Here is a 27,586-nt window from a genome sequence, read left to right as displayed (position 1 = left end):
TTTGTCATGGCCAGCCTACTTCTTTTTTCCATTCCTTCATTTTCTGAAAATATCTTTTATGCTCTTTCTGGCATTATTAGTGATGCACTGTTTCAGTCTGCATGCAGATATTTCCATTGACCTTTGGTTCATCAGCAATTTTGATTCTTTGGAAATTGTGGTGTCTCATTCTTCACAGGCTTATAAATTGGTGTTTAAAAGATAGATTTTTGTTTTAGGGAACACTGCTGATCATGGAAAGTACTTCACAATTTCTCCCAAATCAGTCCCACCTACTCTCTTCCTCTTGTCTAATTCTAGACCAAATTCAGTGTCAAACTTTGACATGTATCCAAAATTTCTATATTGAAAAATCATTGCAATGAGCTATTCATCAGTATCATATTTCAATCATTGGGCATTTTTCATCCATTTGGCATTTCCTGTATGTATGGTTAGATGGAACTCCTTTGGGTCATTATAGAGAGGCTACAGTATTCCAAAAAGGAAGGAAGGAAACAAGCATTTACCTATTATCTACTATGTAGATGTCTAGAATTCGACTCAATTAACAGATCATCGGTAAACAGGAGCATCTGGTGGATCTCTCCATCTATAAGAAATTCCTTTCTTCTTGTACTATTTTCTATATACATCCTCCATGAAAGTAACAAATACTTTTGATATGTACATATCTCCCCATCTTATATTTCAACTGACATAGATAATTGGAAAATATTTGAGTCTTTGGGCCTTCATCTATCAGGGAATCTATTATGGATTTAATTATACAAGGGAGACACCTTGTTGGAAGAAAATCTTTAAGGCTGGCTTTCACACTACCAAGTCAAATGCTTTTTTACATTCCATAAATAATACACACAGTACAATCTTGTATTCTCTGAACTTTTCAATCACGTAGGTTATCAAGATAGGGTCTGATGGAAGAAATTGTCTGCCGAAATCTGCATGTTTCTTGATCATATTTTTATCAAGTATACTCCCAGTGCATGCAGAGAACACTGTTACAAAGATTTTGTAGATGAAAAAGTGAATAGAAGGGATGGCGGTTTTTCATGTCCTCTCAATTGCCTCTTCTCAATTGTAATGCCACTTGTGATCTGTTTTCAATTATTCAATTTCTTTCCCAGTTTTTGATAACTTAAGATCCAATGTCTCACTGTTTTCAAATCTGCATGGCCTCCAGCAGGGATTTCTTTTGTTTGTACTTGAGAGGCACCATAGTATTGTGGATGTTGTGTTGGACAGCAGCGAAAGAAAACCAAGGTTTGAGTGCCATGTTAGTTGTTCTCTAAGTCTGGGTGAGTTTTTTAACCCCTCTGAGCTTTCATCTCATCTGTAAAATAGAGACAAAAACTGCTGTAGCATATATCTACACATCTGTTGTTGAGAGGGTCAAATTAAATTTGCAAAATATTTTGTGAACCTGAAAATTCTTGATCAATGTCAGTTGTTTTGTTGAGTCCAGCTATTTTTCCCATTTTCTGCATTGACTAAGGCTTCTAAAAAAGAAAAAAAACCCTATTCTTTTTATCTAAAGGGGGAAACTTCCTGACTCCAAGTTTGTTTCCATGGCATGTTTCCATGTTTCCAGGTGTGAAGGGAAACTTCTAACTCAACATGGTATAGTTTGGATTTCTCATAAACCTCTTTTCTAGGGCTATTCCAAGCAAGAAAGAATACACATCTTAGAGGCCCCAGTTCTTGTTCTTACCATCTATCTAGCACTCAAGTTAGCCAGGTACTACTAGGCTGAAACCACAACCTTTAACCTTTGCCAATTCCTGCTTTCATGGTTTGCCTTAGGTTCATTGCTCTTTAGAGGGATTGTCTTCTTTAGAGGGAAACTAGATTCCCAGTACTCCAATTTCACATCTACCTCTGATTCAGAAGAATTTTGTTTTTGTCTCTGGTTTAAGGTGTTTTCACCAGCAGTATGGAGGAAGTTAAAGGGTACCCAGAGTACATACAGGAATAGTTTTATTCCCACATAGAAAGGAGAACGCTAAGCAAAACCAGAGAGTTATTACAATTGAAAAGCTAATATGGAAGTCTCATTGGGACATTTGTTTTTTAGTTTATTGTTCTTGTGTTTAGTTGTTACATTACATTTACCTACCATTTCATGAGAGGTCTCCTGTAACAAAGTGAAACAATGAAATGAATCTAATAATACACTTACCCCATCTTAAAGTGAATGGCACTTTTCACAACTATTACACCCCTCCTACCAGTAAATTTTTTAAAATATACTTTATTTTTTGCTATATTTTAAGTTCCAAACTGTCTCCTTCCCTCCTTCCCCACCCCACACTAGAGAAAGCTACCATTTGACACACACATATACACATATATGTACATATACAAATACATATCCACGTGTATGCATATATACACATGTATGCATATATACACATGTGAGTATGTGCTTGTAAAACCATACTATGCATACTTCTTTATACCAGTTCTTTCTCTGGAGGTGGGCAGCATCTTCCTTCATAGGTCTTTTGTAGTTGATTTGAGTATTTTGAATACTCAGAATAGCTTAATTGTTCACACTTATCCTTCGAACAATATTGCTTTTGCTGTATACAATGTTCTCTTGGTCTGCTCATTTTACTCTTCATTATTTTATGCTTAATTTAAAGAAAATTCACAGAATTTCATTTTCTTTCCTTCCTAGCCCCACCATCTTGAAAAAAAAGGAAAAAAAAAACAAATTTCCTTTAACAAATAGGCATAGTCAAACAAATTCCCTCAATGGCTATACACAAAAATATACCTTTTATTCTGAACCTTAAGCCCATCACTTCACTGTAAAGGATAGCTTGCAGTGGTTCCTCAGAGTCAAGGATAGTCTTTGTACTGATCATCGTTCATACAGCTCTCATTGTAGGGCAGTTTGTTTGCTTGTTTTGTTTCTTTACAGCATTGCTTTTGTTAGATAAATTCTTCTTCCGGCTCTACTCATTTCATTCTTCCTCAGTTTACTGCTCTTTGGCTATTTTACAGTTCACCTCCACTGAACATATACCACTCAATGCCAAGTGGACTGTTTTCTCTCTTGTGGTTTATTTGAATGTGGAAAAATTTTTCCCTATCAGCTGATCTATTACTGTTTTTTTCCACTGTTTCCTTCAGGTATCACTACTGTTTGAACTTCTCTTCCAGCCAGTACCCTGCTTCTCCAGTGACCAGGAAGGGGGAAGATGCCAGACACTTTTCAAGATCTCTCAAGATCCTGGAAGAGGACACAAGCATGAGGTGGCCCAATCCTAGACACAGGCTTGCTCTGCATACATAGGCTTACCATGTTCTCACAGGCCAGTCTGGTTGGGAGTTAATGGCATCCCCATCCTTCTGAACCTCAGGAGCTCAGAAAGTCATCCCTATACCTTGAGGTCAGCTGGAAGAAGCTTTCTGAAAGATGGAGCTTGCCCCTTAAGTAAGTTCACAGTCTTCTTGCTCAGCAGCCAATCAAATAAGTCCTCCCAGCCAAAAGTAAGGATCCCCTCCTTCATGTACCTCTAGAGAGTACAGTAACAACAACAAAAGAGTAGTTCCTAATCAATACTCAGTTTATTCTCCAGTTGCACCTAAGCCTAAACCTAGCTCTACTGAAGACCCCGAAAGAATGGAATGGAGGAGTACTCTCTATTAGAAAGTCAATGGGCAATAAAAGAAAGGGGACTGGACTAGGAAGAAGACCTGAGTTCAAATGTTGGTTCTATCACTCCTATTGGTGTGACATTGTACAACTGACTTCATTTCTCAGGCCCTCAGTTTCCTCATATATCAAATGAGAGGGTTGGATTAGGGGGCCTGGAAGGTCCACTAGATGTCTTAATGTTCTATGATTCTTATGCCTCTTTGGTTCAGACTGACTCTCTCTGAGCAACAAAAAGACTGACTATACCATGAAATCTTTAGGGCACTCACAAGTTTTCCCTTCAAATGACTGAGACAATGGCCTTTTGTCTGTTGCCATTAATTGCTTTGTTGCCACTGAGTCCATTTTTCTGATTGGGTTGGGAGTGGGAGCCTGTGGCTCCAGCACTGAACTGGTCAGCAGGCTCTGGGTGCCAGGCACAAAGAAGGATTTAAAGGATGGTAGTAGGGCACCCATGGACCATCATCTATGGTACATTTTTCCCAGAGTCAAAACTGAAAAGCTTGATTTGGTGTAGAAGGCCAGAACTAAACTGAATCTCCTTGATTGAGATCTTTTTTTGTTTGTTTTTGGTTTTTTAAAGTCTAATTAATTTATTTCAGTTTTCAACAATCACTTCTATAAGTCTTAAATTTTCTCTCCTTCCGTTTCCCCTTCCTCTCCAAGATGGCATGCAATCTTATATGAGTTCTACACATACATTGTTATTAAACATATTTTGACATTAGTCATGTTGCATAGAAGAATTAAAACCAATGGGAGAAACTATGAGAAAAACCAAAACAAAACATAACACAAGAAAAAATAGTCTGCTTCATTCTGCTTTCCAATTCCATAGCTTTTTCTCTGGATGTGGATGGTATTTTGCCTTGACTGCGATCCTTTAACTCAGAAATGTTCACTTATTTGTTTTCTGAGTTTCACTTTTCCTCATCTGTAAGATTTATTTTTCTGTCCCCTGAAAGGTTGTTCTGAGGATCAAGCAAGATAAAGCTTTGAAAAACTTCAAAGTGCTGTATAATGGCAGCTACCAAGAGGAGGAGTTTTCTTCATCATCGGTGCATTGTCTGTGGAGGAGAATTAACAAAATATTGACTGAGTGAAAGGGCTCTCATCTGAAGCTCTAAGAAAAATCCAACTTATCAAAATTATGTGTAAGCAAGTCACTTAACCTCTCCAGGCCTGTTTGTATTGTCTCCTCCATTAGGATGTAAGCTCCTTGGGGGTAGGGTTGGGCTTCCTTTCTGTATTTATATCCTCGGGTGCTTCAGGTGGAGCTTAGCACATTCTCAATGGGCTAAGGAGTAAAGTAGGTGAAAGTAAGTGCTTCAAAAATTGCCACCCTCCTCCCCCAACTCATTCAATACTTTCATTCATTCAGTTTCCTCATCTGTGTAATGGAGATAATAATAGCAGGTTTTTCATAGTATTGTTGGTTGTGAGGTTCAAATAGATTTAGACAGTATATATGAAACACTGTTATAATAATTAGCATAAGAATAATATAATAACCCCTTAGGTCCATGTGGTTCCTTCTTCTGCTGCTTAGAAGGGATTATTTTAGACGAAAAGTTGGAAATGTCATCCCAATTGCTCTGAGCCCCCAGTGACATTTGTCTCTTAGTTTTATATATTTATACTCCAGGCTGTTTGTGACTAAAGTAAGATTCAGGTTACCAGAAACATTTGCGTAATGAAACAGTATACTATAGTAGTTATTCATAGATAGGTTCAAGGAGAGGAAGTTGAGGAAAGAGAAAACTTTCTCTTGGAACTTCCCTCTGGCCATTAAGAAGTAGGTGCAATGGGTGGCATTAGCCTGTGGCTTTTGCTGAGATCCCTATAGGACCAGTGGTCCTCCTCCATCTTTCTTTTCTACCCAGTAATAGCATTACTAGTTCTATACTCCGACAGAGATCAAAGGATGAGAAAAAAGTCCTATATTTGTACAAAAAAATATTTAGCATAGCTGTTGTGGCAAATAAATAGAAACTAAGGAACTACTCATCTTTTGGGGAGTGGCTTAAAATGTACTGTATATGAATGTAATGGAACACTATCGTGTTGTAAGAAGTGATGGAAGGGATGGTATAAGAGAAGCCTATGAAGACTTGTACTGATGCAAAGTGAAGTGAGTAAAACCAATAGAATAACATATAATAACAATCCCAATGTAAAGACAAACAGCTTTAAAAGACTTTAAAACTTCAATTACTGCAATGAATAGCCATGATTTTAGAGGACTAATTGAGAGATAATGCATTCAAGATGAAGGATGAGGTATGCATTTTATAATATGATCAAGAAGGGAATTTATTTTTCTGGACCATATGTATTTGTTACAAGGTTTTTTTTTTCTTTTAGTAAATGGGAAGATGCGAGAGAGAAAAAAAGTAAATGGTTGCTAATTGAAAGTGAAGTAGATGAAAAAATAGACCTACGTGATTTCCCACTAATGTATATATATGCATATATATGTTAGTTAATACACATACACACATGTATGTGTTTGTGTATGCATATATATGTACATACACATGTTTGGAAAAGTCAAGAAATTTGCTCAGACACACACAAGTATAACACAGTAGAGTTGAGCTCAAATTCTAATTCTTATGACTCTAAGAACAATTTATTTTCTATTTATAGCCCAGGAGCCTCTCTTGGCATAAGTGGGTTTATGTTTTGGATAGGAGTTGATGTCAGTGGACACTGGGGTCTCTTTTAATTCTTCAACTCTATGATATCTAGCTGACAAGAAATCGAACTTCATCCACTGTAAAGTAAATTTAATAAGTGAACAATGCAAATATTCTAACATTTCCTTAAAAGACAGAATCTGACTTCCAATGCTGTCATTATAACTAATCTGACATGTTATGAGCAGATACAAACACACCCACACAGTTCACAAGGTTCCTGACAATTCAAACCACCAGACACATATATTTTATAACCCATTTTTGTTTTAATAAGTTTTAGTAGAAATAAGTCATTTGAAGATTTGTAATCCATCCATTACATAGGAACAAACTGTTTGTGTAGTCAGAATTACAAACACAGTATCTAAAAATGTTACTTCTCATTAGTTGCTTATGTTGAAACCTTAAACCCTCTTTTAAACCAAAAGATTAATACTAAGCTTTACATGTCACAGAATTATAGGTAGCTTTAACTCTGAATATACTGCAGTTTCAGGAAGCATATAATAGCATTGAAGGCAAACAAGGTGAAATCCTTATAACTCAGAACTGTTTGTGTAGTTTCTTCCGTTTGAGCTCCTGTTATTATCAGTTCTGGTGAGAAACTTAAGCAAGATATTTCTGTGAGACAGTTCTTAGACCTCTCCACTCTATTGTCTTCCTTCTTTTTCTCTTCTTTCTTGTATGTGAGGCAGGCTGTGTAGTACATAGAGATGTCTTACAAGCTAGAAAGACCTGAGTTCAAGTCTAGCTTCTGATACCTATAGGCTAGGTGACTTGGTCAAATCACTAAGCTTCTTGATCCTTTACTCAACTCTCAAGACCTACAAACTGCACTGGTAGAGGGAGTTTCTTTTCCTGAGAGTTCCTTATATTAATGAAATGATTAGTCTGGTCCCTATCACTATTCTTTTGTAGGATTATAGATTTAGAGTTGACCAAATTTAGAAGTTTTGAACTCCCTTATTTTTGCAAGTGAAGAAACTGAGTCCCCATGAGGCTAAATGACCTAACCAACGTCATACAAGTAGTAAGTGACAGAGCTGGTATTCCAATTCAGGCTAAGTCCAAATCCAGCATTCTTTCAACTGTGCTATTTTATCCCACTGTTGTTTCTTAATGGCAATGACCCCAAATGTTGATATTATCATTGTTCTTTTCCTTAAATGAGATTTGTGAAGCCAGGATGGAGGAATTGATTCATTGAGTATTTGGCATGTTTGTATATGGGAAGAAGAGTTCAGATTTCTGGATGCTCTTTATTTTAGCTTCATGAACCTTTATGAAGGAAGTAGCTCTTTCTTGTTCCAATCTCTAGAAAGCCCCACCATAGATGCTTGAGCCCAGGTACTAAGATGCTACCTTCGAGAAAAGGGAGAAAGAAATGTTACTTGCTAAAAGGTAAAGATGGTGTAGAAAGGCTGTGGTTTTTAATCAGATCAATCAATTAATAAACATTAATTGTATACTATGCGCTAGTACTATATGCTAGCCCTGTGATAAAGAGAGGCAAAAGACCGTGCAGCCAAATGAAAACAAATATATAAAGGAAGCTATATACAGGACAATCAGGAAATAATTAATAAGAGTAATCCAATAATAGGGAAAGTGTCTGATATCAACATAGCTTGCAGATTCAGTAATCAGTAGTTAGAGCACAAGGTAGTGTAAACATGTCTCTGAAGCCTCCCCCAATCTCTTTTAATTCCAGCAACTTCCTTCTGTTTATTATTTCCTATTCACCTTGCATATAACTTGCTTGATATGCATTTCTTTGCATGTTTGTCTCCCCTATTAGATTGTGAACTATGGATGTGTTTATGTTGGAGACCCAGATATGATCACTGGAAGTTGCCAGGTAGAGGAATCTAGCATGGAGGATTCCAGCAAGGGCAAGGCTTGGATGCAAAGGATGAGGAAACATCTAAAGAGGAAACAATTTGTCGAAAGTAAGACTTACAGATTTCAGTGGGACCCCACAAACTAGAGGATGTTTTTGACTACAAGTAAGTCAGCTCAGACACCTCAGGGGGCTGCTAAATCCCACTACTGCTTCCAGTGAGATGACCCTATGGCCTGGGCCATCTGTGTGCAAGGTTGTGACTAAAGCAGTGGGATTTTGCAACCCCCTGAGTGTCTGGGCAGCCTTTTAAGGATTGTACTGCTCACCTCCTAGTATGAGGAAGGGGCTGAAAAAGGTGCCCTAAAAATTCTCTACTTATCCAACCCTGGCCTGATTGCTGAGAGAGGTGGGGATCCCACTCTGCAGTTGAAACACATGCAAAAAATGTACAAAAATTTTTGCAAAGATGATTCTACCAACCATTGATACATGAAATATGCATACACTTATAGACAGCACAATATTCAATAGACCTGAAAGACAAACAGCTAAACAAAAGCCTCTTGTCATGAGATAATTCAGCAGGTATTGAATCCAAATAGCAGCCCTGAGTAAAAAGGGATGGCAAATAAAAGTCAGCTTACTGAAGCTGGGCAGGGTACATGTTCTTCTGGAGTGGTCACAGTGAAGGGGAGGACCATGAAGCTGGAGAAGGTTTTGCAATCAAAACTAGTCTAGTCAACAAGGTTGTTTATCAACTAAAAGGAGTGAATGACAGGCTCATGACAATGTGATTGCCACTTGTAGGAAAACACCATGCCATTATCACATGTGCCTGTGCTGCCATCATGATAAACCCCAAAGAGTCAAAGAAAAAATTTACAAAGACCTAGAGACTCTTATCAATGTGCCAAAAAAGGACAAGTTTATAATTCTGGGTGACTTTAATGCTGGAGCAGACTCAGACTACCAGACATGGCAGGGAGGAATGGAGTTGGAAACAGCAATAGCAGTGGTCTCTTACTACTGAAGACTTGTGCACCTCAAGAGCTTCTCACTTTTCTGCTTATTTAAACACAATAAACTTTGTTACATGCACCCTCATAAAAAACATAGGCATTTAATAGACCATGTGATTGTAAGAAGAGACAGACAGCATGTGAGAGTGACAAAGCCAAAGTGTGGCACAGAGTGCTGGACTGATCATAGACTTATCCTCGTCAAGCTAAATATTTGCATTCAACAAAAGCATTGGTCCCAAGGCAAAATAACTACCAGAAGTTTTAATATCAACAGATTAGAGCACTTCTCTGAACCAGAACAGTTTGTTGCTAATTTGGAGGGAAAGTTGGACCAATACACCACTGGCAATAGTGGAACAAAAAAAGAGTGGGACACTTTTAGAGATATTGTGTACAGCACTGCATTTTTTCACTTGGATCAGAATACTCAAAAACATCAAGACTGGTTTGATGAAAATGAAGGGGAAATTCAGAAGCTGCTAAATGAAAAATGAGAACTCCACAGGGTTTTCCAGTAAGATAATTCATCCATCTCTAGGAAGGCAGCATTTAACTCCTTCAAAAATAAGGTACAAGCAAAGTTTATAGATATGCAGGATTCTTGATCTTGTAAGAAGGTAGATTAAATTCAGTTTTATACTGATAGTAACAACCCAAAGTACTTTTATGATGCCCTGAAGGCTATTTATGGACCAAAAACATATGGTGCATCTTACCTACTCAGTGTTGATGGAAATACATTGATTAGTGATAAGGATATGATCCTGGAGAGATGGGCTGAACAGTTCTGTAGTGTTCTCAACAGAACATCATCAGTCAATACTGAAACCACTGACTGTTTACCACAGATTGAAGTAAATCTCTCTCTAGACAAATTTCCAACTGAAGAAGACGTTTTGAATACCATTAGCTTTCTTTCATGTGGCAAAGCACCTGGTGCTGATTCTATTTCAGCTGAGATTTTCAAGGTGTGTGTGTGGGTCCACTGTTCATACAAAAGCTGACTGAAATTTTCTGGGTTATGTGGCAAGAGGATGTTATCCCCCAAGAGTTTAAGGATGCCTCCATTGTCTGTCTCTGTCATGATAAATGATATAGATTGTCCTGTGACAATCACAGACAAGAGTCTCTCTTAGTTACTGCTTGTCAGAGTGCTCCTTAAGAGGCTGATCTTTCACCTGGAAAAAGATCATCTATCTAAGAGCCATGTGGCTTCAGAAGGAGCTGAGGAACAGACAATACGAGGTTTGCTGCCCAACAATTCCAGGAAAAATGCCAGGAGCAGAACAGAGGTTTGTACACAACACTTGTAGATCTGATTAAGTCCTTTGATACTGTCCGTCATGAGGACTCATAGAAAATTATATCAAAATTCTTTTGTCTGGAGAAGGTATGTCAATTTTATGATGGCATGCTTACTCTAGTTCTGGGTAATGGAGGATGCTCTTATGCTTTGCCAGTCACCAGTGGCGTGAAACAAGGCTGTGTACTTGCTCCCATGCTTTTTAGCATCATGTCTTCAGCCATGTTGTCAAATGCTTTCATGGAGGATGAATACGGCATGAAGGTTAGCTACTGCACTGATGGTAAATTTTTCAATTTAAAAAGGCTACAAGCCAAGACCAAAGTGGAAGGAGTGTTGGTGCGTAATCTTCTCCTGCCAGATGATTGTACACTCAATGCAGCCTCTGTAACTGAGATGCAAGAAAGTATGGATCAATTCTCTGCTGCCTGTGCTAATTTTGACCTAATAATTAACATCAAGAAAACACAGGTGTTCCATCAGCCAACACCACATCATACATATGTGGAAGATGTGGAACCATCAGTTACAACAAATGGAGAAGTTTTGAATACTGTGGATAAGTTCATTTACCTGTCAGTATACTTTCCAGGCATGTACACATTGATTATGAGGCTGATGCACACATTGTCATTGCTAGCTCAGTGTATATGAGACTCTGAAGAAAAGTATGGGAGAGAAAATATTAGACTGACTACCTAACTGAAGGTCTATAGAGCTGTTGTGTTGATCTCTTTGATGCATGCATGTGAAAACTGGAGAGTATACCAATGTCATACCAAGAAACTGAATCACTTCCTTTTGAATTGTCTTAGGAAGATTTTGAAGATCATCTAGAAGTATAAGATACCAGATACTGAGGTCTTTTCTCAAGCAAAACTGCCAAACATTCAAACTCTACTGTCAAGAGCACAACTCTGATGGACCAGCCACATTATTCTAATGCTAAAGATATACTTGCCTAAAAGACTGTTTTATGGAGAACTCACACAGAGCAAGCACTCACATGGTGGTTAGAAAAAGTGATACAATATCAAGAACTTTGGAATTGATTGCATGACATGGGAGACACTGGCACAGGATTGCCTACAATAACGTGCCCTCATCACAGAAGTGGCTGTGCTCCATGAGCAAAGCAGAATTGAAGTAACTCAAAAGAAATGGGGATGTGCAAATTTAGAGAATCCACCTCAAATGTTCACATGGATTCTTTGCGCCTGACCTGTGGTATATCCAGTCTCATATTGGTCTGATTGACCACAGTCACACACACTGTAACTTGACTCTAATATAGTGATGTCATTTGGATCCTCTTTGAGAATGAAGAACAACCATATATAAGTCTAGAAAAGAAAGGTTGGTATAGGAGTGCAGTCTAAGATGAAACTGCATTTAGAGTCAGGTGGTGGAGAATCTAACAGATCAAGAACTTTGGTACTGTGGTGTAGTAATGGAATAAATACACTAGCTATGTGACCCTGGGCAGATCCCTTAACTCAGCCTCATTTGCCATGTCTGTAAATTGGGGGGGGGGGGGGGAGGGGAGGTTGACTCAGTAGCCTTTAAAGTGTCTTCCACCTCAAAATTTATGAACCAATTAACTTTGTCATTAGATTTGGAGTAAAAAGGCATGGATTCCAGCTTAGTTTTTGAGATCTTAGATTTAAATCTCTGGGTCCCAGTTTCCTGTTGTCTAAAATAAGGGAGTCAAATTGGATGGCTTCCAGGATCCATTTCAGTCATGACTTCACCTTACAGGAAATGAAGAACCATTGAAAGCTTTTAAATAGGGGACGAGTTTGTTGTAATTATTTCAGATATATAAGAGTTTTTTTCTGGATGGCTTTTTTTTTTTTTTGAAAAAACCAAACAGTGAACCTGGCCTGTTGAATGCTTCTGAGGGAACATTCTGTTCCACCGGGGTCTGATTTCTGATCTCTGGGTTCTCATTTTGACCCTTTTCCCTAAATTACTGTGTGCCTTTGGGCCATTAGTTTCTTCTCTCTCGGCTTCCACTTCTTTAGGATGAGAGTAATAGCATAATCCAGCTTAGAGTAAATTAAGGAATTCCAGTGTTGGACCTCTGTGGTCATCCAAGTCAGAGCTCCTTAACTTTTCCACTCGAGATCTTTCTTTGCATTTCAGAGCTTCATTGGCTTTGCATGGCATGCTGCAGTTCAAAGGGCACACGCTTTGTGTTCATAACCAAAGCCAAAGTCAAGTCAAGTTGTGTGATACAATACAGACAAGCACTGCCAGGAACACCTCAGATTCATTATGTATTTGATTTTGAATTAATTTTTGATCATTCTGTGTTCAGAAACCTTTTACTGTTGCCAAATTTTTCATGACCCCTTATGGGGTCATAACCCACAGTTTAAGAAGTGCTGTAGCCCCACGAACAAAAAAACCAATCTCTTTTATGCCATTGATCCAGCGTCTTTGTGGACAGTTGTGTGTTTGGCTGCTTTTCCTTACATCAGTCATTCCATGTGTCTCTTTGCATTATCTGGTTCCATGCCCTCCTGGGGCCAAGCAGAACCAAGCTAATGTCTTTTCCTTCTGAAGCACTTCAGATATATGAATCCTGCTCTCATTTTCTTGGCTCAGTCTTCTCTTCTGTCTAAACAACTCCAGGTCTTTTCATTAATCCTCACATGGAGGAGAATTGAGTAATACTCATTACCCTTCTCTGAATAGTCTACTTAATTAAATGTGCTGTTGGTCTTTCATTCTTAAAGACCAGGGAGTATTATAAGGGATGCACAAATGATGGAACAGATACATAAAAATCCAACCACACATTTTAGTCCAAGGACTAAATAGGAAAAGGAATTGCAATACATTGCTGAGGGGCTTTCTTTCCCCTTTCCTTCTCCAAGTTAAATCCATTATTTCCTCTAAACCCAATATAAATCTTACCTCTTAGAGGCATGAATCTAGACCTGGAAGATGAGATAGATACTATTATAACCCCCATCTACAGATGAGAAAACTGAGACAAACAGTTAAGTGACTTGCCTAGGATTACACAGCTAAGGTCAGACTGGATTTGAACTCAGGTCTTCCTGACTTCAGATCCAGTATACTCTATCCCTGTACCATCTAGCTAATTGAACTTGAGCCCTTTGACTTCATTGTACCATACCTCCCCTTCTAAGAAGCTTTCTCTGCCTAATTCTATCGTGTCCACTTATATAAGTACATTCCTTTCCCCATAGAATGCTTCATAATTTATGCAGCACATAATAAGAACTTAATTATAATAAAGCAGTAGCATTTTATAGTGCTTTAAGGCAGGCAGAGTGCTTTACAAACACGATCTTATCTTATCCTAATAATAACCCTGTGAGATAAGTGGTATTATCACCCCCATTTTACAGATGATGAAACTGAGGAAGACAGATATTGTGTGACTTCCCTAGCATCACACAAGTAATAAATGTCTAAAGCTTGATTGGATCAGGACCCAGTGCTTTACCCACTATGTCGCTAGCTGTCTCCAAATGCTTATTGATTAATTGTATTATCTTGTATTTGTGTATGTTGTTTTGTACTTGTTTCATGGGGGAAGCTAGGTGGCACAGTGGATAGAGTGCCAGGCCTGAAATCAGGAAGACCTGAGCTCAGATCAGGCCTCAGACACTTGCTAGCTATGTGACCTGGGCAAGTCACTTAACCTCTGGCTTCCTGAAAATGGCAAACCACTCCAGTATCTTTGCCAGAAAACCCCGAATGAAATCACAAAGAGTCAGACATGACTGAAACAACTAAACAAGGATGAAAATTGCTTTATGTGCGTAGACATATTATTTTTTTATCTGGACCTGTGATTTCTTTAGTATAGGGGATTCCCTTTTAGGAAACTCTGACTATTTACACAGAGCAGCAATCTAGAGATTTGCTTGGGGTATAGAGAAGGGGAACTTCAGTGATTTATTCATGGTCACATAGTTGGCATATATCACAGGCAGGGCTAGAAGCTAGGTCTTCATGACTCTGAGGTCAGCTCTCTGTCCACTATATCAGGTCATCCCTTGTGCAGAAATTGCCTAAGATAATGAGAATCATATCTGTGTTAGTAATGAACATTTGTAATAAATTATAGGACAGGTACCATGTCTTTCACTTCCTTTGTATTTTCTAATTCAATTCAGCAAAATGAATAAAGGCCAATGGCTCCTTGTTAGTGCCATGATCAAATATAAAATTAAAATCTTTCACGATCTGGCCCCCTCCATCCTTTCCAGTCTTCTTACACCTTATACTCTCCCACCTACTCTGTGATCCAGTAACGTTGGCCTCCCAGCTGTTCCTCATACAAAATACTCCATCTCCCAGCTACATTTTAACATTTTGTTGTTGCAGTTGTTGAATACAATGGTCAGTTTCTTTGTGTGTATATGTGTGTATGGGTGTACTTTTATTGTTGTTCTTTTTGCTTGCCATATGCAATACTGTCCAAGTCTCTTCTGGGAGATAATTTACAGATGTAAGTCTTCACTAGGGAATTTTCCATGACTATTCCTTATGCCTGGAATACTCACCTTCCTCATCCCCACCTTCCTGACTTCCCTGACTTCCTGTAAGTCTCAGCTAAAATCTTACCATCTACAGAAAGGCTTTCCCAGATTCCCGTAATGCTGGTGACTTCCCTCTAAAATTTTCTCCAGTTTATCCTGCCTATGTCTTCTGTGTACATTTGTTTGTATGTTGTCTCTCCCATTAGACTCTAAGTTCCTTGAGAGCAGGGATCACCGATGGCCTTGCTTTGTATTTCCATTGCTTAGACCAGTGCCCAGTATATAGTCAATCACTATTTATTAAGCACTTACTACATCCTAGGTACTTCACTAAACACTGGAGCTACAAAGAAAAGCAAAGGAAGTCCCTTTCATCAGAGGACCTCAGAATCATAAGATTGTGCTAAATTGTTGTTCAGTTGACTCTTCATGACCCTACTTGGGGTTTTCTTGGCAAAGATACAGAAATGGTTTGCCTTTTCCTTCTACAGGTCATTTTAGAGATGAGAAAACTGAGGCAAATAGGGTTAAGTGACTTACTCAGGGTCACACACACTTACTTAGTAATTATCTGAGCCTGGATTAGAACTCATGAAGAGGAGGAGTCTTTCTGACTTCAGCCCCCCCCCCCAACTCTATTCACCTAGCTGCCTCAATGACTAAAATAGTACATGCTTAATAAGTGCTTGTTGATTGACTGAACAAACTGAGAACCTACTTTGTGCTAGGGATCGTGTTGGCAAGCCAGTCAATAACTATAATCAGGAATTGTGATGGATACACAAGAATTGTAGGATTTCTCTATTCCTAGAGGAATGTGGGTGTGTGTGGGTGTGTGGATGTGTGTAATCTGGACACACACATGTGAAATAGGTAACATGTAAGGCATATTTTCATATGATCGGTTTAAAATTAGTGGTACAAAGTAGCTAGTAGTTGAGCTTTGATACTTCCATAGGTTCATGATTCTTTAGGGTATGAGCTCCCTCCATACAGATCACAACTTCTCTAAACCTTTATAACAGTCTCCAAGAGTTACATTTCCCTACTCAAGGAACTCCTAGAAACTCCTAGAACACCTATCCCATCAGTCACTCAGAGCAGCTAGGTGTCACCATAGTGGATAAAGTGATGGAACTAGAGTCAGGAAGAGAAAGGCTCTTCTTTCTGAGTAGAGATTCAGCCTCAGACACTTATTAGCTGCATGACCCTCAGGCAAGTCACTTAGCCCTGTTAGCCTCAGTTTCTTTATTTGTAAAATGAGCCAGAGAAGGAAATGGCAAACTATTCTTGTATCTTTGCCCAAAGAAAACCACAAATAAGGTCACAAGGAATCAGACACAGCTGAACAACTAGCCAATCAATAAATCAATCAGTCACCTGTCCTATGCTGGGCACTGGAGATACAAAGACCAAAACCAAAACAATTCTTGCCCTCAAAGAGCTTACTTTCTATAGAGTCAGTCAATCAACTATCTTTTATCAAGCATTTACCACTAGCTAAGCACAGTACTAGATTCTCAGAATACAAGTACAAGTAAAAAGATAGATAATTGATGAAAGCACTTTGCAAACCTTAAAGCTCTGTGGAAATGACAATCTATCTGTCTATCTATCTATCTGTCTGTTTATCTATCTATTTATCTATCTGTCTATCTATCATAAGTCTTCAATCAACAAACCTCTTGTCCGATGATGGTTTCATTGTCTTCTTTTCTCTTGTTGATCTCAAACAATACGAGGGTAAATGTTTAACATTCAGAAAAAAAATGAACGCACACATAAGTTTGGTATGATTATTAACATTCTCTTAAGGCTAAATAATCAACAAAACAATAAATCAGGCCCTGATTTGTAGCAATTTGACAATTTCTTAAATGTAAATTCTCGTGCTGAAAATTTAGCAATGGGCTCTTTTAGACAGAGTTGGCTCCAGCACATCCCACCTCCCTGCTTTCAAGGAGCTTATGTTGTAATGGAAGAAGGCAGCTCATAAAGGGAAGATGAAAAGAACGAATTAGCATGTGCTCATATATCAAAATGAATTGGGGGAGAGAGAAGGGACTAAGTCTTTATAAAGCTCCTACTATGTGCTAGACACTTTAAAAATATTATCTTATTTGATAATCACAATGACCCTTTTAGGTAGACAATATTATTATCCCCACTTCTATTTGAGAAAACTAAGACAAACACAAGTTAAGTGACTTGCCTAGGATCAAACATCTATTAAGTGCCTGAGGCTGGATTTGAACTCAGATCTTCTTAATTCCAGGCCCAGCACTCTCTTCACAACATCATCTACCTACAAAATAAATGTGAGATTTTGGAAGAGAAGTAACACAATTAGATCTACATTTTTTTAAAAAATCACTTCGTGTGTGTGTTTGTCCTTCATTGCCAAAGAAGACCATGACATCAGAAAAATAATGACATGACTTTCACTTGACTTTGTTTTTGAGTGAGGGAGGTCTGTGCAGGTCACCAGTCTCACTTCTCCTCCAAAGCCATCTGAATCCAGTGACCAGATATTCATCAGGATGACTGGAGATGACCCAGGATGAGGCAATTGGTGTTAAGTGACTTGCCCAAGGTCACACAAACTAGTGAGTGTCAAGTGTCTGAGGTGAGATTTGAACTCAGGTCCTCTTGACTCCTGCACTGGTGCTCTATCCACTGCACCACCTAGCTGCCCACCCCCAAAAAATCACTTTAGTGGCTGAATCAAGAATGAATTAAAGTGGGGAGAGACTTAAGGTAGACAGACCCATCATTGGACTATTATTACAATAATATAGGCAGGAAATGATAAAGGTTTGCATCAATATTGCAGCAGTGTCAGAGGAGAGAAGGGAGCATATTGCAGAGATGTTGCAAAGGTGAAATCAACAGACTTTGGCAATAGACTGGATATTAGGAGTGGGGGGAAGAAATGAGAGATAGAGAGGAATCCAGGATGACTCCTAGGTTATGAGCCTGAGGGACTGAGAGGATGGTGTTATGCTCTGCAGTAATAGGAAGCTGGGAGGAGAGGGAGGGATCAGGGGAAAAGATAATGAGTTCTATTTTGGATATGTTGAGTTTAAGGTGTCTACTGGACATCCAATTTGAGATACCTGAAAAGCAGTTGGAGACGGGAGATTGGAGGTCAGCAGAAAGCCTGAGGTTGGATAGGTGGATTTGAAAATCATCAGTATAGAGATAGTGGTTTAATTCAAGAGACCTGATGAGTGAAGTAGTAGGGGCCCAGAGAAGAGGGCCCAGAACCTTAAGGAACACTTAGAGCTAGAGGGTAGAAGGTGTAATCTGGATGAGGATCTAGTAATACAAACTGAGAAATGATGGTCTGATAAGTAGGAGGAGAACAAGGAGATGAGTGACCTCCTGAAAACCTAGAGAGAAGGGAATATCAAGGAGAAGCTGATCAATAGTGTCAACAACTTCAGAGAGGTTAAGGCAAAAGAGTAGAGAAAAGGCCGTTGTGTTTGGCAGTTAAGAGATCTTTGGTAACTTTGGAGATAATGTTGGAAGCTGGATTGTAAATGGTTAAGAAGTGAGAGGAAAGAAAATGGTGCAATGGCTTTTTCAAGGAGTTTAGCTACAAGGGCAGAAGAGATGTAGCAAAAAAGTTAGGGGGAATAGAAGGATTTAAGTGAGGGGTTTTTGAGGATGAAAGGATCAAATGAGAATGTCTGTTAAGGGCTTATCACAGTATATAGCACACAGGAGGCAATTCATTTACCTCTCCTTCCTCCCTCCTTTCTTTCCTTCCTTCATCCCTCCCTCCCTTATCCCTTCCTTCTTTCCTCTCTCCCTTTCTCCCTCTTTTTCTTTTTTTTCCTTCCTTTCTCCCTGGACAGCTCTAATTGTTATGGAGTTTTTCCTTACATAAAACCAAAATATTCCATCATGTGATCTCAACCTTTTGATCCTAGTTCTGCCCTCTGGGACCAGTTCTAATCTTTCTTTTACAAAAATATCACTTTAAATATTCAAAGATAAATATCTTCTTTTTTTTCAGGCCAATATCCCAGTTTCCTCAGTGGTTCTTCATATGTCATGGTTTCCAGAACCTTCTCCATTCTGGTCATCTTCCTCTGGATATGCCAGAGGTGTATGGTCCTGTTGAACTTGACAGTAGGAAAATAAAAACAAGGATTGGGCAACTAGTTATAAGAGTCAACACGATTATTCTGTGCCTTCCTATTGGCTACCAAGTACATAGAGTCTAAATTCTTCTCTCTTGCATTCAGAGCCTCTCAAAATCTGGTTTCAGTCCACCTTTTTAGCCTTATTTCATACTAAATCCCTCCATACTACATTCCTCCCAAGCTTCCCTACTCTTCAGACATATACCCCTCCCGCTTTGACTTATTGAATTCTTTTTGTTGTTGTTCAGTACTGTCTGGCTCTCATGATTCCATTTCCTTCTGCAGCTCATTTGACAAATGAGGAAACTGAGGCAAAAAGGGTGAAGTGGCTTGCCCAGGGTCACACAGCTAGTAAGTGTCTGGGGCCAGATTTGAACTCAAGAAGATGAGTCTTTCTGACTCCAGACTTGGTGATCTATACACTATGCCATGTAGCTACCCCAACAGAACATCTCACAGCAAGTCCTTCCACATACTTATACTACATTCCACCCAAACTTCCCTACTTCTCAGACACATCTGGGTCTTTGTTCATACCCTTCCCTATTCCTGGAATTTCCACCCTCCCCCTTTGACATATTGCATTCCTGACTTCCCTTCCAGCTAAAGTCCAAAAGAGCAGTATTTCAAAAAACACTACCTTAGGGCTGGTAGAATGGTGGGGGTCTGGAGCTCTGGAGTTGGGGAATTTGGCCAATCTTAATGCATATCTAGGTGGCATCATGGAAAGAGTGCCAGACCCAGGAGTTAGGAGAACTCATCTTCCTGAGTTCAAATCTGACCTTAGATACTTACAGTTTGTATGACCTTGGATAAGACACTTAACCATGTTTGCCTCAGTTTCCTCATCTGTCAAATGAGCTGCAGAAGGAATGGGCAAATCAATCCTTTATCTTTGCCAAGAAAACATCAAATTCGATCATGAAGAACTGGACACAACCGAAATGACTAAAAACTACAAGAACAGATAGGCAGACAGGAATGCTCAAGCATAGTCAGAACTTCTGCTTCCATCCACATTTCCCAGTCTTGGGAATACAAATAAATACAGGATCTCAGTCAGTCAATAAACATTTAGTAAGTGCCTTCTATGTGTCAGGCATTGTGTTAAGCACTGGGGATACAAAGAAAGGCAAAAGATACTTTCTTCTCTGAGGAGATCACAATCTAACTGCACTAAGACTTTCAGAACACACTATATAATGGGAATGAAAAGAGGTGACATCAATCTGGAGTTCTGTCTGATATTGGAGTTTTTAATTTACTCATTCATTCATTCACTCATGTATGTATGTATGTTGCTTAACACTAGTAAACCCAGGCACTGACTTTTCTGAGGAGAATACAGAAAAATCAGCCAGATGGATTCCAGTTACTGTATAATGTCAAAATGTAGTATGGAGGGAGGCTGCTGATATAAACAGGTAGGTCCAAAGATCTATGAAAACCCAGTGGCTACTTAAAATAAATAAATGGTCATCCTAAAGGTTTGGTGCAGTTTGCAAACCCACTTGTTGATTTTAAAAGAGAAATCAGTTATCTGGACTTTTAGTTTTTGGTTTTTTGTTAATATATTGAGATATGTTGTCATTGTCATGAAGTGCCTTTAAACAATCAGTTTGTATAGCGGATTCAGATATGACTGTGTGAGTAACCTTTCTATCCTTGAGAATGAGTAGCAGGAGAGGTAGCAGCAGCAGGCAAGACTTGTTGGACTTGATCTGCAAGCCAATTCACCTTAACTTTTTTTGTCTAGATGCTACAGCAGCCGCCTCTTTCATCCTAATCTCTAGAATACTCACTGGGATTAAATATAAACTCATATCAGACACATTTAGCATCTATTTAGAGCCTGAGCAGGGCTGTTAAGTTTGACCATAGGAAAGAATTATGCAGCTATCCCTTCCTTGTTTAAGAACAAATTCAATGAACAAAATTCCTAACCAAAGTTGCAGATTCAGTCCAAAGAACACTACAACTGAAGAAGGTATAATTGGGGTACCATGATACCAGCTGTCATAGCCTGTCATCTGAAGTGCCTGGCTCCTCATACTCTAACCATATCTACCAAGTGAATGGTGATCTTTGACAGGTTCAATAAGCACTGTTTTGATGTGTTAAAAGCTCCTAATGAGTTCTTCAAGCACAAATTATATCTACAAATCATTAGGTTGGGAGCAGTAGTCACTGCTGGTACAATCTTTTAATTTGCAGATGGCCACTGATTGTAATTGATTGCTGGACGAACCTAACTGTGGAAAGAGTGCTGAGAGATACTGCCAAGGGAGTTTGGAGCTAGATGGTAGAAGGCCTTTGTTTATCACATAGAAGAAGGCAATGCTATATAGTGGAATGAGCGCTGAGTTGGAAGTCAGGATGGTTCAGAAGCTGACTTTGCCATGTACTACTTGTACAAATCACAGAATTATCTCATTTGCTCCTCACAACAATCCTGTGAGAGCATGAACCCCATTTTACAGAGGAAGAAACTGAGGCAGAAAATTTAGTAAGTTACCCTGGTCACATGGATAGTTATTGAGAATTAAACTCAGGATTTCCTGATTCCAAGTCTGGTGCTCTATCAACTATATCACCTAAATGGTCTCTAATTAAAGATATGCATTGAGGGGGGGCCCTATTGCCTTCTCACAAAATCCTCTCTTGAAGAACTCTTTATGTTATTAAGTTTTTCTTACATCAAGCCTAATTCTGCTTCCTTGCAACTTTTACTCATTGTTTCTGTTCTGCTTTCTGAGGACAAAAAAAGCCATATATAATCTCTCTTCCACAAATACTTGAACATGACCATTGTCTTCCCATTCTAAGTCTATTTTTCTTCAGTTTAAACATCACCAGTTCCTTAAACTGATCTTTCTTAAACGTGGATTTAAGATCCTTCAACACCCTAGTTGTTCTAGAGACCTTGGGTGAATCAATTAACTTCTCTGGATCTCAATTTCTTTATCTGTAAAATGGGAGGATTAGGCTAAATGATTTTTGAGGGTACTGTTTGAAATTGATGATTCTATAAGTATGTTTGTACAATAAGCCTCAGTGTCCAAGTATGAACTGGAATTTAATTCCTTTATGTGCTACTTTCTGAAGAAACCTTGTCTTTCCTCTTATCATTAAGTGTTCATGGGTGAAGATGTCAAGAAGAATCAGAGAATTCATCCTTCTCTCTTTTGCTGCCTGATTGTCGCCACCATGGGTCGCATGCACACTCCCGGGAAGGGCCTGTCCTAGTCTGCTCTGCCACACCACTGCAGCGTGCCCATGTGGCTGAAGCTCACCTCAGCAGACCACATGAAGGAGCAGATCTACAAGCTGTCCAAGAAAGGCCTGATGCCCTCCCAGATCAATGTGATCCTGAGGGATTCTCATGGTGTGGCACAAGTACGCTTTGTAATTGGCAACAAAATTTTGAGAATTCTAAAGTCAAAGGGACTTGCACCTGATCTTCCTGAAGATCTTTATCACTTGATCAAGAAAGCCATTGCTGTTTGAAAACATCTTGAGAGAAACAGAAAGGATAAGGATTCTAAATTCCGTCTGATTCTGAACGAGAGCCAAATTCACCAACTGGTTCAATACTACAAGACCGAAAGAATGCTCCCACCCAATTGGAAATATGAATCATCCATAGCCTCTGCTCTGGTTGCATAACTTTTGGTTTATGTACTAAAGTAATAAAGTCACATCTAACTGAAAAAAAAAAGAATCAGAGAATTCAAGAGATGAAACTTGGCCTCCATGTGTTAAATATTAAATTATAAATATAAAAGTGACATGAAGCTAATGACCAAGTTAGCAAAAATATTGATCTATCAATTAATTGACAATAATTAATCAAGGGCTTACAACATAGCAGGCACTATATTGGAGTCAGAAAGAAAAAAAATTTCTGCCCACTGGGGCCTTACATTCTAATGTAAGTAAGAACACATACATGGGCATAGCTAGGTGGCTTAGTGGATAGAGGGTTAGGCATGGAGACAGGAAGACTTTTCTTTCTGAGTTCAAATCTGGCTGGAGACACTAACTGTGTGAGCATGGGCAAGTCACTTAATCCTGTTTGTCTCAGTTACCTCATCTGTACAATGAGTGAGAGAAGGAAATGGTAACCACCAGTCTTTCCAAGAAAACCTCAAATGGGAAGAGTCAGACACAACTGAAAAAAAATGTATATAGATAAGATACATACAAAGTAGATATGAGGCAATCTTAGAAGTGAAAGAACTAGCAACTAGGAGGCTTTCCTATAGTACATGGCTTAAGTTGGGTCTTGAAAGAAGCCATATATTCTAAGAGGTAGAAATGAAGAGGGACACCATTTCAGGCATAGGAAATGTGCAAAAGCCCAGAGATGGAAGATGAGGCACTGTGTGTGAGGTACAGTAAGTAGACCAGTATGGTTGAACTATAAAGTACATAGAGGGAAGTGAAATATAAGATGAGTAGGACAGACAGGGCCAGATTGTAAAGTTTTAAAGGCCAAAGAAAGGCATTTATATTTGATTTACAATTCTATTTGATCATAGAGGTGATAAGGAGTATGTTGTTCAGTCCAATAAGGAGTAATAGGAGTCTGAATAATGGGGTGACATGGTCAGACCTGATTCTTGAAAATATCACTGTGGCAACTGTGTGAAGGATCAAATGAAGTAAGAAGATACTTGAGGTAGGTAGACCAAGTAGGATGCTCTTGAAATAGTTTAGATGAAAGATGGTGAGAGTTTGAGGAAGGAAGGGGATCTATTTGAGAGTGATGTTGTGGAGATAGAAACAAGATCTGACAGCTAATTTGTTATGTAGGTTGAGTCAGAGTGAGCCGTTGAGGATGATGCCAAGGTTTTGTACCTGGATGACTGGAAGGATAATAATGCTCTAGCAAGAAAAGATTTGGAAGAGATGTAGGTTTGAGGGAAAGGATAATGAGTTGTTTTGTACACATTGAGCTTGAGATGCCTATGGGACTTCAGATTGGAAATGTCCAATAGGCAGTTTGTGATGTGTGCCTGGAACCCAGCAGAAGAACTAAAGCTCCTTGCGTAAATCTGGAAAGTCATTTGCATAGAGATCATAACCAAACCCATTGGAACTGATGAAATCACCAAACAAGGGCATTGTTTTTCAGTCATGTCTGATTCTTTGTGACCTATAGAGTTTTCTTGGCAAAGGTACTGGAATGGTTTGCCATTTCCTTCGTCAGCTCATTTTACAGATGAGGAAACTGAGGCAAACTGGGTTAAGTGACTTTCCCAGGGTCACACCACTGGTAAATGTCTGAGGCAGGATTTTAACTCAGACCTTCCTGACTCCAGGAGAGGTGCTCTATCCATTGTGTCACCTAGCTATTCAATGAAGGGGTACAGAAAATAGAAAAGAGCCCAGAATACAGTCTTTGGGTATACTACCAGTGGATATGACATGGATGAAGATCTTTGTTTCTTTTACTGCATCTTCTTCATGTCACTGTGGGTGTCCTCCAAGATTCTATCAAGAGCCCTCTTTTCTCTCCATACTATTTCTTAGTGATTTCCTCAGCTCTCATGGATTTAACAACAACAAAGCATTATATTTAGACTCATTGCTCTAGACTGATAGACTGTGAAAGATGAAGAGACTTTAAAGAACTCATCAATTTTATCCTACCTCCCCTCATTCAAAGATGTAAAGATTTCATGTTTATTGCAGTTGATCATGGAATAAAGTAATAAGCAGAACTGGGATTAGAACTCAGTTCTCTTTGAATTTCAGACTATTGCTCTTATTTTTTTTTAAGTTTTGTGATTTATTTGACTGTCAGTATTTTGAGTACTGTTGTTTCTCTGAATGTTTTATTAGAAAATACTTTTTCTTCTTAATCTTCAAAGGTCTGCTTTGCTATAGTCGTAAGTGTGATTTCCAATATATTTTTTTCATGGAAACTATATCTGATTTTATGACTGAAGTTGATGAGAAAAATAGAATCTATCTTCTATAAATTTATTTTATAGCATACTTTACAAAAACAGTATTGCCTCTCTTTTGTTAATCAAAGAATAACTACTTTACACACAATTTAATGATGTCATGTTGACCTGTCTCCTTAGACAGTGAAACTTCATTCAATCTCTAGTGATTCTTAGGGGAATATTTTCAATTTAGGCTGCTATTGAGTTATTTGTTGTGAATAGAATGGTCTGGCCAGCAAACTTAAATTTTACTTTTTCAATCAGACCCTATCAATGGTTGCAAATGCACTGCCACAGCATCCGTTTTCAACACCAGATGTTGCATCTTGAAGCAACAAATCTGCTTTATTTAAAGTGTTTCATATTAAGAGTAGGTAGCTACTTCCCCCTCCCTCCCCTTTTCTCCCCTCTCCATTTCTTTGGGATAAGTTGAGAATCACCTCTTAACAACTGCAAAATTCTCAAAAACGAAACCTCACTGAATGTAATCTCAAATTCTTGATTGTTTAGAGGCCAGTTATAATTTGGGGATTATGCAGATCTGTTAATGGTTTGTTATTATTCTCTACCTATCGACTATCTGTTGATATGGACATAAACCTAAACAAAAACTCAATTTTGGTACTTACTGGTACCTCTCAAATTATTTAGTAACTGAGAAAGTTTAATTTATTGGATAACATTAACTTTTTGGATTTTCAATTTCAGCAAATCATTCTGGCTTTCCTCCATTTATTCAGATCTTCAAGGACTAACTGCAAACAATATTAATTGGATAACGAATACAATATATCTCCTGAAAATTAACAAAATAATTAGCAGGTCAGAAACATCCGGGCAGAAAGAGAAAGAGAGCTTGAACATCTATCATAGTTTACTGAACAAAGTCTTTGTAAAATAGTTCCATTTGGGTGTATCACCATGTTTGACATAAACAATTTAGTCAAAATATTCAGAATGAGCTATATGTAAATCTTTATTTCTTCATGGGATGGAAGCGAGCCAGATAGTAATAGTCAAATCTTAATTTCCATGATGTATTTTCCAAAGAGTATTTGATCCAGAAGGATAAAACAAAATCTTAATCTCTTAGACAATCTCTTTGACTTCAGCCTGAAATAAAAGGGTATATTTTCTAGTGCTTTTAATACTTATTTAAAGATCCTCCATGTTTTTTGGCTAGGTTCTCCCTGCTAGCCTCCCAAATCAAGCAAGTTCAAGTGTTAGGTGTCACACTTTAGCAACATATAATTGTACACTACCTATTTGCTGTACAATGTTGCTTCCAGATTCTAGAAATGTAGTTATGAAAAATGCAGTTTTATCCTTAACTGTCACCCTAGCAACCTTACTAAGCTGGAGGGATAAAGCACCTTTGTAGTGGCTGCTTCTATTGAATTACAATGTAAATGTTGATGCATCCCTGGGAAACATCAAATGACAACAAGGTGCTGGGGTGTTGTGGAGGGGCTGTGGAGAACACAGATCTAGCACTGGTTTGCTGCTCTGGAATCCAAGTCTTCAAAGTACTTGTCACCCAGGAGCCCATAATGGTTTCTATTTAACAAAACTTTTCCACTCCACCCGAGAACAGACCAAACCCAAGAGTAAAATGTTGCACACGTTTTGTTCTTCTGCACTTCAAGATCTTCAATGTTGTGCGTAAAGTTGGTATTCTTTTTTATATAGTTTTCGTTTCTCTTATTTTGGAAAGCATAAAGTAACTTTATTTCTGTTTTCCACCCCTGTCAACCAGCCCTCTTCATGTAGCCTTAAACTGTGTTTTGAACTGTTTTGCTCGTTCGATCAGAGCTAGCCTAGGATACTCGAATTCAGTATTGTTAACTTTCTTTGTCTTTAGTTTGACCGACAATTCCACGAGTCTGCAGGTGCTGGCTGTTTTCTTCCAAGGCCTTAAGGAACGAGGGAAATGTAGCATGAAGGAGACTTGAAACGCCCCGACCCAATCAGGTCTTCCTGAGGTTGCTCCAGAGCCCGGGGCTGCCCCTGCCGCCCTGGCTGCGGCTACTGCTGCTGTTACTGCTCAGGTAAACTTTGGAGAGTTACCTGCTCTTGGAGAGGGGCCTTACCTGAGCGCCTATCTGCCAATGGTAGCTCACCTGAGGGCTCCCCGCAGCCAATCAGCGCGCAGCTCGTCCCTCAGGCTTGTACCCTTTAGTGAAAGAATTCGGCTCCTAGCGAGAAAGTTACCTGTGGCCGCCCAAGTCCTCCACTTTTCGCCCGCTCTGTGCCTCCCCTTTGCCACCAGCGAGGAGAAGCTAGCAGCACCCCGCCGCCTCCGAGCTCTTGCCACATGTGAGGGGGGCCCGCTCCTTATCCCACCTTTCCGGCTAGGTGAGGGAGCGAGCAAGCGAGAGAGAGTGGTTGAGGGGGAACGGAAAAGCAGAATTACCT

General features: G+C 39.0%; 1 long non-coding RNA gene and 1 pseudogene across 1 annotated transcript; one reads left to right on the top strand and one right to left on the bottom strand.

Annotated features, from left to right (window-relative positions):
* On the bottom strand, positions 1-27,469 carry LOC140500649 (uncharacterized). The gene is made up of 3 exons (XR_011965816.1): positions 27,383-27,469; positions 4,843-4,967; positions 1-4,737 (listed from the first exon to the last, which is right to left on the bottom strand). It is a non-coding gene; the product is annotated as an uncharacterized lncRNA (long non-coding RNA).
* LOC140500647 (small ribosomal subunit protein uS15-like) lies at positions 22,236-22,943 on the top strand (annotated as a pseudogene).
* Positions 27,470-27,586: the final 117 nt, after the last annotated feature.

Source organism: Notamacropus eugenii, chromosome 4 (assembly GCF_028372415.1).
Source record: "Notamacropus eugenii isolate mMacEug1 chromosome 4, mMacEug1.pri_v2, whole genome shotgun sequence".
NCBI classification, from domain to species: Eukaryota; Metazoa; Chordata; class Mammalia; order Diprotodontia; family Macropodidae; genus Notamacropus; species Notamacropus eugenii.
The sequence above is the reverse complement of the archived record's forward strand: the minus strand, read 5'-3'. Positions and strand labels throughout refer to the sequence as shown.